Raw genomic sequence first — 15,925 nt, 5'->3', positions numbered from 1 at the left:
CTTCCCTTCCTCTCTCCATTTCTCTCTGTCCTATCCAACAATGATGACAGCAATGACAGCAATAATAACAGCAACAATGATAAACAACAAGGGTAACAAAAGGGGGGAAACTACTACATAGAGTCACTATATAAGAGTGCGCACACATAGAGCCACTATATAAGAGCGCGCACACATAGAGCCACTATATAAGAGCGCGCACACATAGAGCCACTATATAAGAGCGCGCACACATAGAGCCACTATATAAGAGCGCGCACACATAGAGCCACTATATAAGAGCGCGCACACATAGAGCCACTATATAAGAGCGCGCACACATAGAGCCACTATATAAGAGCGCGCACACATAGAGCCACTATATAAGAGCGCGCACACATAGAGCCACTATATAAGAGCGCGCACACATAGAGCCACTATATAAGAGCGCGCACACATAGAAAGGGTAGGAAAAGCAAACACAGGACACAGGGTGAGGCCGTCACAGAGAGCTCTAAGTTACTGGAAGGCATCAGAAAGGTCTTTGCTGAGACACTAAATAGAGGGGAAATCTTGCAAGCAAAGGTAGTATCAAAACAATGAGCGAAGACCTTAAGATGCTAGAGATTGAGAAAAAAGATCCAGGCGTCTAGGGCATGTGAAGGGGTGCGTGTGTGTGTGTGTGTGTATGTGTATGTGTGTGTGTGTATATGTGTGTGAGTGTGACTGTGTGTATGTGTATCTGTGTGTATAGGTATATGTGAGGTAAAGAAAGGAGTTATGCTTCACTGTGCTGATGATTCACTCCAAACTCTGGGCTGCACTCCACAGCTGTGGGTGAACAGTCATTGCCTAGGCACAGCTTTTGCACACACAACCATCACAAAACCAGAGGAAAAAGATCTCAGTGTCAGGGATCAATCTCCACCAGCCGAGATAACACCACGACGCACAGACAGGTGTGAACAGTCAAATTCCTCTTAGAGAAGAACAAAGCAAGAAGTCCCAGGCCAGCAAGAGAATGGAAAGAGCCCTACTGGGGTTGCAGTGATTAGGGCTTTATTGCTATATTGATCCTTAGATGACAATCACCAGATTTGGCCGAAAGCTGACAGGCCACCATAGTCAGATGGTGTTTATATCATCTTCATTCAGTTTACTTCACAGGCACTTATTCAAGCTTACTATGCCCAGATTATCCTGCCTCTTCCAAAATTTCATTAAAAACAGGACAAAGACAAATGAAGGTAGTGTAGGTAACATAACGCTTATGCAAAAGACTTTTATGCCTGAAGTTCTGAAGTCTCCAATTCAGTCCCCTCTAATACCGTGAGGCAGAGCTGTGCAGTGCTCTGGACACGGACACACACACACACACACACACACACACACACACACGCTGCAGTCCACCTGGACTCTTAGAAAGAAGTGGTGGTTGATGGAGGTGGAGTAAAGGAACTACCAGTTGAAGTATGTTGCCACAGTTGTCTAATTGGTTGATGACACATTTATGATATTCTGTGTCTACTCAAAGTTCAAAGTTTACCAGACACATTCCTACTTAAATTGGGAACCAGGAAAATGTTGTCTGATTAATCATGTATGCTTCCTTTTTTTGTTTTTAATATTTACTTATTCATTCCCTTTTGTTGCCCTTGTTTTATTGTTGTAGTTATTATTGTTGCTGTTGTTGTCGTTGTTGGATAGGACAGAGAGAAAGGAGGGGGAGACAGAGAGGGGGAGAGAAAGACAGACACCTGCAGACCTGCTTCACTGCCTATGAAGCGACTCCCCTGCAGGTGGGGAGCTGGGGGCTCAAACCGAGATCTTTCTACCAGTCCTTGTGCTTTGTGCCACATGCGCTTAACCCGCTGCACTACTGCGCAATTCCTCTATACTTCCTTTTAAAGTACAACAGAAACTGTGCTTGTAACATAGACATTTAATATGTTAAGTACAATAATGAGATACAATAGTGAGCTATTGTGCCAACTTGGTTATGTTCAGTTCTTGGCGATTATGAATAAAGCAAGTATAAATATTGACACATGCCAGTTTTCATGTGGCTATTGGTTTTAAGTCAGTTTCATAAATACCTACAAACACGATTACTTACTGGATATAGGTTGAGTCAATGTGAAGCTTTGCAGGAAGCTGTCAGCCTCTCCAAAGTGGCAGTCCTTCTGCCTCACTTTCACCAATAATGTGAGTTCCTGTTACTCCACATCTCCAGGAGTTGGCATTGTCAGGTTTCTTTTAGACATTCTAATAGGTGTACAGCAGTAATTCAGTTGAACACATTGTTTTAATGTAACCAGTCTATGACCCCCCCCCAAAAATGAGGTTATTTGTTTTATTGAACTACTTAGAAACACAACTTTTTAAAAATCAGAAAACACTCTTCCAGAAATGACATCAACAGGCATTCGCAATGGCCCAGCGTTCGACCTACAAACGTAAACCTTCCTACGTCACGGCCTCCAACAAAACTCAGCTGTCCCAAACCCCAGGTAGTGAAGTATTTACCTTTACACCAAGAAGGCTAGGGAGGCGTCCAAATCTGCATATGGTGTCTGCCCAGGCCGACTTCGTGGGGCTCGTGCACTGAGGCCTAAAGTCCTTAAGAGGCTGTCAAAGCCCAAGATGACGTCATCAGCACGTCATCCATGTGCGATGAGGGCATCCATGACAGGACTGAGCCTGCTGCCCTTACTGAGGAGCAGAAAACTGTCAGCAAAGTGTTGAAGGCGTAAGCACCAAGTCAGAAAGCTAAACAAATGGACCACTTTTTGAGCAATAAAATTTTTTTTAAAAAAACTTAAAAATCAGAAAACAAGTAAAATTAAATAGAATATAGGTATTGCCAAGTAGCAACAGAAACTGTGCTTGTAACATAGACATTTAATATGTTAAGTACAATAATGAGATACTTCAGCTACTTGGCAATACCTATATTCTATTTAATTTTACTTGTTTTCTGATTTTTAAGTTTTTTTAAAAAAAATTTTATTGCTCAAAAAGTGGTCCATTTGTTTAGCTTTCTGACTTGGTGCTTACGCCTTCAACACTTTGCTGACAGTTTTCTGCTCCTCAGTAAGGGCAGCAGGCTCAGTCCTGTCATGGATGCCCTCATCGCACATGGATGACGTGCTGATGACGTCATCTTGGGCTTTGACAGCCTCTTAAGGACTTTAGGCCTCAGTGCACGAGCCCCACGAAGTCGGCCTGGGCAGACACCATATGCAGATTTGGACGCCTCCCTAGCCTTCTTGGTGTAAAGGTAAATACTTCACTACCTGGGGTTTGGGACAGCTGAGTTTTGTTGGAGGCCGTGACGTAGGAAGGTTTACGTTTGTAGGTCGAACGCTGGGCCATTGCGAATGCCTGTTGATGTCATTTCTGGAAGAGTGTTTTCTGATTTTTAAAAAGTTGTGTTTCTAAGTAGTTCAATAAAACAAATAACCTCATTTTTGGGGGGGGGTCATAGACTGGTTACATTAAAACAATGTGTTCAACTGAATTACTGCTGTACACCTATTAGAATGTCTAAAAGAAACCTGACAATGCCAACTCCTGGAGATGTGGAGTAACAGGAACTCACATTATTGGTGAAAGTGAGGCAGAAGGACTGCCACTTTGGAGAGGCTGACAGCTTCCTGCAAAGCTTCACATTGACTCAACCTATATCCAGTAAGTAATCGTGTTTGTAGGTATTTATGAAACTGACTTAAAACCAATAGCCACATGAAAACTGGCATGTGTCAATATTTATACTTGCTTTATTCATAATCGCCAAGAACTGAACATAACCAAGTTGGCACAATAGCTCACTTGGATTGAGTACTGCATTGCCATATGCTAGAGCCAGGTTCAAGCCTGGCCCCTACCACATTGAAGGAAACTTGGGTGCTGTGGCCTCTCTATGAAAAAGTCAGCCTAGAGCCACGAAATCCTGGAGACTACCAACCTAGAGAGCATACAAAGAACCAAGCTGTCCTCAAACAGGGGAACGGACGAGCAAATGATGGTGTATTCACAAAGTGCAATATTAAGTGACAAAAAGAAACACGTTATCGAAGTATAAGAGGCCATGTATGAATTTTAACTACACACTGCCAAGTGAAATGTGTATTCCACTGTGTATAGCATTCTAGAAAAGCAAAGATGGCAGGCAGGCACCCTAACCAGTGAGCTCCTCTCAGTCCTGGCTAACAGTTATGCTGTGGGTACACCCGGAACTGAATGATTAAGTAAATGGATAGTGTAGGAGGAGCCTCTGATAGGATGAGATCAACTAACACATGTGGCAATGGGTTAGAGCTAGAAGAAGCATTGTGAATTCACGTCTAGCTTAATATAGATACACGGTTACACACGGAACTATTACCATCCAGAGAGGTTAGTCTCCTCATGGCTCCATGCTGTCTGGTGAAAGAGCCGAGAAGCAGAGTCCCCCTAGTAGCAACAAACAGCATCCAAATCTTAGCTCCAATTTACACTGCCAAGAAAGGAATCAGAACTCTGCAGAGAAACACCTGGTGCAGGAAATACAAACGATGAAGGCCAAAAGGCAAACAAGTATTACAACAAAACAGCTCCCTCTGATGGGACTTGTTAAAGGACAGAGACATCAGTTCAAAGAGCTCCCAGGCCCAAAACTGCAATGACTTGAGAAACAAAATTAAGCAACTTGCATTATATTCCAAAATGCACATTGAATGCCCATGAGTCTGTACCGGCAAATAAAAGACTGATTATATAGATTATATAATATAAATAAGTATAATATATAGTATATAACATATATAGCTATATCATATATAATATATATAATACAATATATCATATTTATTATATATAATATAGTATAAATGTTATATAAATAAGCTGGGGAAGACGTAGAAGAAATTCTCAGGTAGAAGAAATTCCAGTGTTCTCTCAAATGTAGGCTGTACAGAGGAAGACATGGGAAGGGGAGGGAGCAATTTAGTGGAAAACCTGACAAAGCTTAAATCAAGCATCACAACAAGCAGCGTGGTGTTGATAGAGTCGCCCCTTGATATGTAAAGTGATGAGAATGCCACTTCTGTGATCTTCGTTCCTAAAACATGCAGTCCCAGGCTAAGAAGGAGAAAAACATCACACAAAATCCTAACTGAGGCGCATTCTAAGAACACCTGACCATCATGCTTCAAATCATCAAGGTTAGCCAGAAATAAAGCCCTAGAGAGGGACTGTCACAGTCCAGAGGAGCTTACGGAGACAGGATGACTACAGTGTTCTGGATAGGATCCTGGGGTGGAAACAGATACTAAGTGAAAATAAAGGGAATTTGCTCTTCCGCTGATCATAAGGTGTCAGTCTTGATTCATTCATTGTAACAAATGCACCTGGTTCATCTAAAATGTTGAGAGGACACTGGAGCCTGGCACAGAGGGCTCTGTACTGTCATCAAAATAACTTTATAAATGTAAATCTAATTCATAATAAAGACACATACACCCCACATCATTTTCAAACCTGAGCCTGTGATTCCACAAAGGAGATCTTGCAAAACCGTACACACCCACACCCAGGCAAATTCATGGAGTATTTAGGATTCAGAGGCAGAATTCAGACCACTGCCCAACTCAGGAAGAAGCATTGCTTTTACCTGTCCAAGGTGTCAAGCTGACTTCTCATTCATCCCCACAGAGGAAAGAATGCAACAGAGCACTTCGGGATGGAACTTGAGTGGAGACATTCCTCAGAGAAGAGAACTTCAGTGAAATAAGTGGCTTCAAGGGTGGTCCCCACCAGGTAGTTCTGCTCCCATGGTTCCCGGGGCAGTGTTATCTGCTAGACTGACAACCTTCGAGGCTTCTGGCCCTGAGGGGAGATGCAGGACAGGTAACAGGCTCTGGTGGAGGTACCACAAGGGCCCCAGGGCCCGTGGATCTCAACTCAACGAGGTGACTCTCAACATAAGGCCTCACTCACAGGGAGCTGAGAGGAGCCTGAGGCCCAGGTGGGAGGTGTGTCAGCTTCCGAATATTCATGAAAAGCCAGGCATTCCAAACCCCATGTGCAAACACACAGCTTTTAAACGTAGGCAACTCTGTTAACTTCTTTTAAAGGAGATACCGAGCTGTTTAAACCAAACATGCCTGGAGGTGCTCTGAGTTTCCAAGCTGCTTGCTTAAAGCCCCAGAAAGAGGAACTAAGGTGGGGTGGGACTGTGCTGTGTTGCGCAGAGCTGTAGACTGTTAACCACTAACTGTGGGCACGTGGCTATTTCAATTAAAGTTAAATTAAGAGTGAATTTCCTCACACTGGGCTCATTTTACATGTTCCCATGTGGTGCTGGGGCTTGAACACAGGGCTTCACATATAACAGAGCAGTGCTCTTCTGGGTGAACTATCTCTGGGCCTCCAGAATCTTCCTTTCTTGGGATGTATGCATGAGAGTATTTAAAGTCAAAGGGGACAAAATGCTTGCAACTTGCAAATAATTCAGAAGCATGTACATAGAAGTATAATGAAAGTGGGGTGAAATGCTAACTGGCCAATCTTTGTATTATTCTTGCCATTTCCATCTACAAATGTGAAGCTGTCGATTAAGTTTAAGAAGGGACGAAACAAGGACCAGGTGACAGCACACACGTTCCCATGCTCAGGACTGGAGTTCAAACCCTCCATATCCTCCTGCAGGGGGTCAGTTTCAGAAGTGGCGGAGCAGTGGTGCAGTGTCTCTTCTCTATTTTTGTCTCTCACTCTACAGCAAAAAGAGAGAAAAAGAAAAGAAAAAAGCTACTACGAACAGTGGAGCCATTCAAGCACCAAGCCCCCTCGATAACTGAGGGCAAAAATAAAAAAGGGGACAGACAATGAATGATTCCAGGAAGCCAAGAGCATTATACAGTTGGCATCAGTGGAACACTAAGAATGGTCTTCCCAAGTGGTTTTCTGTGGCATCCCTTCAGAGAAACTTCAGTGGGTTTAATTCCATGCAGTGATCCCACCCACCCTTTGAGACCATCCCCAAGTTCACTTCCCCAGGACCCCTTACAAGCTCACTGGGCAGTGTGTCCCCAGTCCTCTAAGCTCCATCTTTGCTCCTGGGTAACACTATGCTCATGTCTTCTTGCTGACAGAAGAGCTGGCTGACTCGAGAGCCCATTTCCTGACCCTGACTGGTCAGTCCCCCATCTGTTTCCAGCTACATCCCAGGCAGGTTTTTGTTTGTTTATCTACTGATTAAAGATAAACAACAAAAACAGACAGTCAGCCTAAATGCCCATAAGCAGAGGACAGGATTAAGAAGCCATGGCATATGTACTCAATGGACTACTAGTCTACCTTTAAAATAAATAATATTGTGTTCTTCTGAGTAATGTGGGTAGAACTTGTGATTCTGCTAAGTGAAATAGTGAAAAAGGAAGTGAAAGACAATCACTAAAGGGTTTAACTCACATGTGGAATATAAATAAAACAAATTACGAAAAAATTAACCAGTCTGACTCATGAACTCAGTGAAAACTATAGTGTTTATTGGAAGGAATGGAATGAGGAAGTGTGTGTGTGTGGGGGGGGGCAATAGGTAGATGGGTCTCTTGAATGAATGGTTCAGGGACTCTCTGAGGCCTGCATACGTGTGTGTGTGTGTGTGTGTGTGAGTGTGTGTGTGCATGTGTGAGTGTGTGTGTGTGTGTATGTGTGCATGTGTGTATGTGTGTATGTGTGTATGTGTGTGTGTGTATGAAACTAAAACTGGTACTGCAAGCCAATGTTATTTCAATTAACAAAAATGGCAGTGTACCTGGTCAGTATTCTTGGTATGGGATACATTACTTCTCCATCTAAGAATCACTGCTCTAAGAGTTTTTTTTTAAATGGCTTCTGGTTTACATCATGATGTAGAAACGTAGCTCAGTTCAAAGCTAGGATGAGGTACATGGCTTTAACTGCAGTGCACTTGTGACTTCCTGCCCTCCTTTGTTTCACTTGCAACACTGTTCTCTCTTCTTTTGGGTTCTGCACAACGGGCAGCAAGTCCTGGTACCCCCTCACCTCTGTGCCATCACAGAGCCCCCCCGACACAGACTTGTCCTTCTACGGTTCCTGTCTTGGGGTCGGCAGGGAAAGGATCTCCTAGCCCAGAACCCTCCCAGTTGCTTTCGATGCAAGGCTTGTATTAGAACAGCTATCGTCTAGCCCTTGCTAAGTAGTCTGGCACTGGGCTGCAGTGGCCAGAGATCCTGCGTGGTATTTTAATGAGATTCAGTAAGCATCTCTTGAGGTGACCCTTCTTTGGGGCACAGGCACTCTGCCAGCTGTTGCTGACTCTCTAACACCATCAGTGAGACCTGCCCTTGAGGAGTTTCCAGGCATCACAAAATAAAAATGTGGTAAGTGCTGTTTTCATTAGCAGTGCCAGGATATACAGGGCACGGTGCTGGAAGCATGATCTCATCTGGGGGAGGGCACCCCAGCTCCATTGCGGAAAACGTCATTGCTCTGAATATAATTTCTCACAGCATCAGTTGAGCACCTGGTGATATTCACTCTTCCATTAACTTTCATCTCACAAAGCTAGTGTTCTCCTGTATTCTCAAACTTTCAAATTTGCTATGTCTTCTAGATGGCTTATTTCTTAGTGAATTTCAAGTTTGACCAAATGCAATCAATAATGAAGCACCCAAGGCCAGGTGTGTCTGCTCCCCAAAGCTTCTTTCTGTGCAGGCAGAAACGATCTATTGCTCCCGTTCTCTCTTCTTCCGCAGGACCCGCACGCGACTTCCTGAAGAGGCCTCGCCTCCTCCTCCAGGGCTCTCTGTCGACTCTGCCGCACCTGTGATCAGGCTTTGGAGCTACGGGCAGCTCAGCTCTTCTTCCCGGCGTGTACAAGACACACCTTGAGCTGGACATCACACACAACGCTCACGGCTGGGTGTGAGCCTTTTCTGTACCAGTTCAAGCCATCAGCAGCTTAACTAAACAAGGAGTGACTGCAACTACATCGATACATCCCACTAAACCCAAGTTACATGCGTTTCTAGTTTAACATCCCTTTACTAGAATACCCAGAATCACCTCTGGACACACCAGTGATGCTACTTGATGGGAGGAAAACTCAGAAAAGAAAGATCATCTAAAGCACTGCAGTTAAAAAATGAACTGATAAACAACACTGACTATTCAGCAGGCCCTCCTTGAACAGACGAGGACCTCTGAAACCCAAGCCTGGCGAGCTTCCTGGTGAGCTTACCACTGCTCAAATCAAGACATTATGAAGGAGTCACTCAAACAAAACCGCTGAGCATTTCCACAGAGAGCCTTTGGTTTCAGAAGGTTTGTTGGGGAACGTACTCTTGAGATTTTTCTTTTTCTCAAGACACAGTAATGAATAGCCACTTGTAGTCAACCATAAGATCACAACTGTGTTAAGTTTATGGGGTTCAGCAAGGTTGACCAGCCACCTAGGCTAGCTCAGGCCTGTCTCAGCTCTAAACGTGCCACATCCTAGGAGACACATGCAGGTCCCGGTGAACTGGACGGCTGGTGACCTCAGACCAGTGTGGATTCCCATGCAGACCTGTGGACGGCATCCCTGCCATTCCATCACAGCCTTGAGCATCTCTACTTGAAGGTCAAGCAATGGGAATTAGCTCAGATTGACTCAAGACAGAAAAAAGTTCTTTGGAGGAGAGTGAGAGTCAGGCTAAAGAGTTGTGCAGCAGTGGAGGGGAAGTTGAAGGCACTGCTTGTTAAAGAGAGGGAGCAAAGTCTTCCTCCTGAGGGAAAGTGTTTTGGAGAGAACGTATTTTTTCATTCTGGGGGAAGGCATTATTTTGTATAATTTCAGTAAGGATTGTAAGGAAAAAATTTTCAATGGGTATTTTCCATCTGCTGTTTTTTGTTTCCCACCTAGAGATTCATATGAAAGACTGATCTGCAAGCAAGTCAAAGTTGGGGCATGAAAAACAACCGAGGGGCAGAGAGTGGGAGGCAAGTTGTGCATAGCAAGTTTAGCCAGAGCAGATCATAGAAAGCAACTTCAGAAAGGCACCTAGGATGTGGTCTGTGTGCTCAAAACCTGTTTGAAAGAAAGAGGCAGCGGAGTGGTGGCCCGTGATATGCAGGAGCAGAAATGATTTGATGCTCAGTGACAGAACATGGAACTTGCATGCCTTAGGTCCCAAGTTTGATCCCTAGCACCACATACCACATCTATTTGCCAGATTCCTTCTTTTGGTGGTGGGCTGGGGAAAGAAAGGAAAGAGGGAACAAAAATAATGTATTCTAATCCTAGGCTCTCAAAGGGTTAAAGGCAGGGACATTAGTATTTAGGAGACTTATGGGGAAATATAAATGAGATATTTGACTTTAATATAGAGACCTGTCAAATTGCTTGAACACACTAGTGAAGGATTTTGGCTCTGCTATACAGTGATAATGTAGCAGGGAGATAAGAGGGAAATTCTGATTTTTCTTTTCAGCTAGGTGTTCAACGATCTCACAACTGTGTCAGTTTCTCCAACCCACCCTTGGGGACATCAGCTGGAGTCAGAACATGCATGTTTTCCAAAACCCCTCTGGCTCCACTGATTCAGTCTGTTTTCACAACCACTCTTGGCTGTATGGACTCTCCTGTTAACTGCCTTGGATACTTCTGTTCTTGGTTATTTAGCTGTACAGATAAGTCCATAGATGTTTCCAGGGAGCTGCACTTCAAGTCAAAAATCCCCTGAGCATTCTAGGGCAACTTCAGCATTCTCCACTTAGAGTCTCAGCTCAGAGTTTTCCCCAGTTTTTCCTAGTTTCTGTTTTCCATTTTCTGAAATCTTGGAGACCACTACGTAACCCGATGATGAGTAGAACATCCTGGCCTCTTGAAATGGGCCAGAAGTACAGGTAATCTGTGGGAACTTATTAGAAATATATATATTTAAAAAACTCCAATTTCACTCTAGATACTTTTGCATGATACCCAGGTGATTTATATAAATATTAAAGTTTGAGAAACACTGATCAGGGGCCAGGTGGTGGTGCACCTGGCTGAGTGCATGTTTTAATGCACGAGGACCTGGGCCAAGCCCCTGGTCCCCACATGTGGGAGGAGAGCTTTGGGAGTAGTGAAACAGGGCTGCAGGCCTCTCTCGGTCTCTCTATCTTCCCTTCCCTCTTGATTTCTGGCTATCTAATAAATAAATAAAGATAATAAGAAAGATTGAAGAAAAAAAGAGAGAAACACTTCTCCAAACCATCTCTTCCCTACCCCCCAACCTGCACCCACACATTCAGCTTTACTAGAATGTCTTGAGGGGAGAATTTACTTCTGCTTCCCCAGACTTCAAGTCCACACAATGCTGATAAATGGCCTCACTTACTGTTTTTATTTAGACAAAGAAAGAGAAGAGAGAAATACAGAGCACTGCACCACTCACCATCTACGCAGCTCTTTGATGCAAACACGATGCCTCCATGTCCTGAGAGACTCAACCCGGGGCCTTGTGTTTGGCCAAGCTGGTGCCCAGCAATGTCAAGAGCCTTAGGGGATTTTAAAGGTGTACAGATACTTGGGTCCTACCTCTACAGAGATCCTAATTTAATTAGTTTGGGGCGCTGTCTGGACACTGGGACTTGCATAAATGTCCCAGGTGATTCTCATGTATAGCAAAGTTTGAAAGCCACTAGCCTAGGCGTGCTTGGGCCAGGTCTTGTCTCTGCCCTGTCCCCAACCTCCGTGGGGCTTCTGCTCTGAGTCTGCCTCTGGCTGGGCTAGGGATATGTGATGTGGCTGTCACTGCCACCTCATCCCTTGGTACTGTACTGACGCAACCACTGCATTCAAATCTCCCCTCAAGCCACCCCCACCACCCACTAAAGAAGTGGATTCACCCAAGAGACTTGGGGGTGTGATGAGCTCAAGTCCTGGAACAAAGCAAAGAAGGAAGCAGTTCCCACAGCTGCGTATAAACAAACTCTGAGAGGAATTCCACCATCACTGGTGAGGACAGTAATGCATCTCCTCAGTATACTTTTTTTCACAAACATAATTCTGCCTGGCTTTTATACTTGCAACTGGATCACATATAGATCTAATTAGATCCACACTGCCTGAAGGCATGAGCCAACATTCTTCCATACAGAGCAGGCCCTTCCATTATAGTGTGGATGAGGAAAAAAAAAAAAACTGCCTATGTTGAACAAATTGGCTTAATTCCAGGACCTGTTTTCCTTATATGTGGACTTGCTTACAATTTCCAGAAACCTCTTGATGGCCTTAAGTGACAGCTTATTGTAGCCAGTGCTCAAGTAACTCCTGAAACAGAGAACAGGATTTTACAACATAAATATGTGAAAAGAACCATGCTCTGACCCGACATTAGCCTTCAGAGACCAGAATGTTTTCAATGGCAGGAGCAGAATCCTTCTAATAGTGGAAAGGCCACAGAGGGCAGCCACGCTTGAATCTTGAAACCTGTGCTGTCTCATATACACATCCACTTGAGCACTGGAAGTCAGTAAGAGTGAGATATAGGCCAGATTTTTAAAATAATTATTACTGATTTAATATCAATTTACAAAATTACATGCCAACAGAAGTCTAAGTCCACTCCATTCCCACCACCAGGGTTCTGAACTGAGATATGCAGTAAGAGTGAGATACAGGCCAAATTTTTGAAATCATTTTTACTGATTTAATATTGATTTACAAAATTACATGTCAACAGGAGTCTAAGTCCACTCCATTCCCACCACCAGAGTTCTGAATCTTCAGTCACCCCACTGCCGGCCACCACACGGGCCAGCCATAGTCTCTACAGCCATTTGCCCACATTTACACATAATCGCCCCATTTTTCTTCCGGATGCAATCCTCTCTTCCCCTCCAAGCCACTCATGACAACATCACTACCTCCATATGTTCCTCTCCTTTTCCTCCTCTCTGAGTGCCAATGAAGCTGAAGTTCATAGCCCTCTTATCCTCTTCCTCCTATCACTTCTCCCCTGCTGGGAGTATGGATCAAGGTTGTTTTTGGGGTGCAGAAGGTGGGAGTTCTGGCGTCTGTAATTGCTTCTCCACTGGACGAGGGCACTGGCAGCTTGATCCATACCTCCAGCCTGTTTCTATCCTTCTCCAGTGGGCCAGAGGTCTGGAGAGGCAAGGCTCCAGAACATACTGGTGATAGACTAGATTTTTTAAAAGGAAAATCACAAAAATATGCCAAACTTATAAGCAAAGGAAGACATGGTACAAATAAGATAATCTTTAACAATAGCTCTCCATATTAATAATGAAATTGCAACCCCCACAGTCCTGATATTGAAATTCCAAAACCAAACCCAGTGTGTTTGTCTTAAAGACAAATGTTAGCCTGGGAGTCGAGCGGTAGTGCAGCGGGTTAAGCACACATGGCATAAAGCACAAGGTGCGGCTTAAGGATCCCGGTTCAAGACCTAGCTCCCCACCTGCAGGGGAGTCACTTCACAGGTGGTGAAGCAGGTCTGCAGATGTCTGTCTTTCTCTCCTCCTCTCTGTCTTTCCTTCCTCTCTCCATTTCTCTCTGTCCTAGCCAACAACAACGACAACAAAAAGGGCAACTAGCAAGGGCAACAAAATGGGAAAAACGGCCACCAGAAGCAGTGGAATTTGTTGTACAGGTACCAAGCCCCAGCGATAACCCTGGAGGCAAAACAACAACAACAAGTTAGTCCCTACCAAAGTATCAGAGTCATGATCTGAAGGTCACAAAACATCAAGAGTAACATGAAGTGAGCAGGAAGTAGCGGGTGTAGGACCTGCAGGTATAAGACCCCAGGACAGATTCCTGGCACTGTGTATGCCAGAGCAATGCTATAACCTTTTTCATGAAATAAATAAGTCTTAAAAAAATAACATTAGGGGGCCAGGCAGTGGTGCACCAGGTTAAGCGCACATAGTACTAAGCGCAAGGAGCCAAGCAGGGATCCAGGTTGGAGCCCCCAGCTCCCCACCTGCAAGGGGGTCACTTCACAAGTGATGAAGCAGGTCTGCAAGTGTCTATCTTTCTCTCTCCCTATTTACCCCACTTCTCTCAAATTCTCTCAGTCTTATCCAACAAAATGGATTCATAGTGCCAGCACTGAGTCCCAATGATAACCCTGGAGGCAAAAAAGTGAAGATAAGTTGCTCTGTACTTGTACTGCTAAACATTTGATAGTGACTTGGAATTCTGTTGCTGTCCCTAGGCTTTACTGCCCCAGGCTTTTTTTAGATATATAGATAGTTCCCTGTCAGGATAGCGATGTGAGGGTGAGAGAGATGACCCTGGAACCAAGCTTGTGGCGGCAAGGCAATACAAATCTTTATTCATCAGAGCACCCCAGAGTCGGGAGCTAGCACACCTGGTTAAGCCATGTGACGCCAAAGGCAATGGCCAGCGTCAGCCTCCTGGTCTGCACGCCCGCCCTCCTCGAGGTCGGGACATGGAAGAGACAAGACAGAAATGGAAGTGGCTTGACAATACCATATATGGTTAGGGAAGGGGGTGGAGAAAGGCAAAGGGGCCTGGGAATGGCATGGACCTCCCCAGCAACTGTTGCCAGGGGTTCAACTGGCAGGATTAGCAATACCCTGCGGGGAATTAAGAAGGAGACCTTTAGTCATTTGTAAGACAAAGCAGAAGACTGATATGCAGATAATAAAAGGAATGCAGGGTGGAGCAGGCTTAATGTTTTAAGGAATGCCGGCTCCTGGAGGCAGGAAGATGCAGGATGTTTTGTGAGGCAGGGAAGACTTAAATGTCCGGTGACCTTTTGAGGTTCCTGTGTCTCCCCTTTTGCTCAACCCCTCCATAGAGAGAGAGACTAACAGGACAGACTTACTTCTCAGGTCAAGCCCTGCCAGTCTCCACCACATCCCCACAACCTCCCTACAGTTCCCATAGCACCAAAGCTTTTTCTTGTGCCATTGTTCTCCCATGTAGCAAATCAGGGACTCGAACCTGGGTCATGTGCATGGTAAATCAGGGACCTTCACAGTGAGTTATATTGTTGGATCCAAGAAAGTTCTTGTAGTAAAGTAATTCCTTCCTTCCTCCCGTCTTTGTTCCTACATTCATTCCTTCCTATCTTCCTTCCTTTCCAGAGCACTGCTTAGATTGGTTTATGATGGCACCAGGGATAGAAATTGGGACCTTAGAGCTTCAGGCATGAAGATTTTTTTGCATAACCACATGTTGTCTCCCCACCCTAGTTACTTAGTTTTCAATACTATAAGGATATTAGAAGTTAGAAATAAATCCTCCAGTCAAGCAAAATACCTAGTCAAAATTTGAGAATCTTGAAAGTTGAAGATCAACTCCAGTTAAGAATGAACATGTTTGCGGGCTGGGTGGCAGCACACCTGGCTGAGCGCACATATTACAGTGCGCAAGGACCCAGGCTCCAGCCCCCAGTCCCCACCTGCGGGGGGGAAGCTTTGCGAGTGGTGAAGCAGGGCTGCAGGTGTCTCTCTTCCTCTCTACTTCTCCTCCCCCTCTCAGTTTCTGACAGTCTCTAGCCAATAAATAATGATTATAAAATTTTTTTAAATGAACAAGTTTGTATATTTACCAAAACATTTTTTAAATATCTAACAAATGCGTGTTTCCAAGGCTCTTACTCTGTGGCACTATTTCACACTTTCATGATGACATAAAATGATAAACAAAATACCTTTTATTAAATGGCCATTGAAGAATCACTAAATACCAATCTTTTCTTACATAGCAGTCTGCTTATCGTTCATTCAGTGCAGCTGAAAATAAGTACGTTGTTCTCAGATGGAAGGGGGCGGGTGATACCAGAGTCACTTCATGTCACTTTGTTTCTGAAAGATAACTCAGCTGAGACCTGCTTCACCGCGACTCCCCTGCAGGTGGGGAGCCGGTGGCTCAAACTGGGATCCTTACGCCAGTCCTTGCGCTTGGCGCCACGTGTGC

The 15,925-nt window shown here is 44.5% G+C and overlaps 1 long non-coding RNA gene and 2 pseudogenes across 1 annotated transcript in view; 1 reads left to right on the top strand and 2 right to left on the bottom strand.

The window, feature by feature from the left end:
- The first annotated feature begins 2,410 nt into the window (after positions 1 to 2,410).
- On the top strand, positions 2,411 to 2,801 carry LOC107523292 (large ribosomal subunit protein eL34-like; annotated as a pseudogene).
- Positions 2,802 to 2,963: 162 nt separating this feature from the next.
- LOC107523293 (large ribosomal subunit protein eL34-like) lies at positions 2,964 to 3,354 on the bottom strand (annotated as a pseudogene).
- A 2,217-nt stretch (positions 3,355 to 5,571) lies between these two features.
- The window catches only part of LOC132535323 (uncharacterized), a 34,443-nt gene continuing 24,089 nt past the window's right edge, over positions 5,572 to 15,925 (bottom strand). Inside the window, exon 3 of the long non-coding RNA XR_009547121.1 lies at positions 5,572 to 5,847. This is a non-coding gene — a long non-coding RNA (uncharacterized LOC132535323). The remainder of the gene's footprint in view (positions 5,848 to 15,925) is intronic.

This window comes from Erinaceus europaeus, chromosome 21, assembly GCF_950295315.1.
Source record: "Erinaceus europaeus chromosome 21, mEriEur2.1, whole genome shotgun sequence".
NCBI classification, from domain to species: domain Eukaryota; kingdom Metazoa; phylum Chordata; class Mammalia; order Eulipotyphla; family Erinaceidae; genus Erinaceus; species Erinaceus europaeus.
Note: the sequence above shows the minus strand (reverse complement) of the source record. Positions and strands in the feature narration are given on the sequence as shown.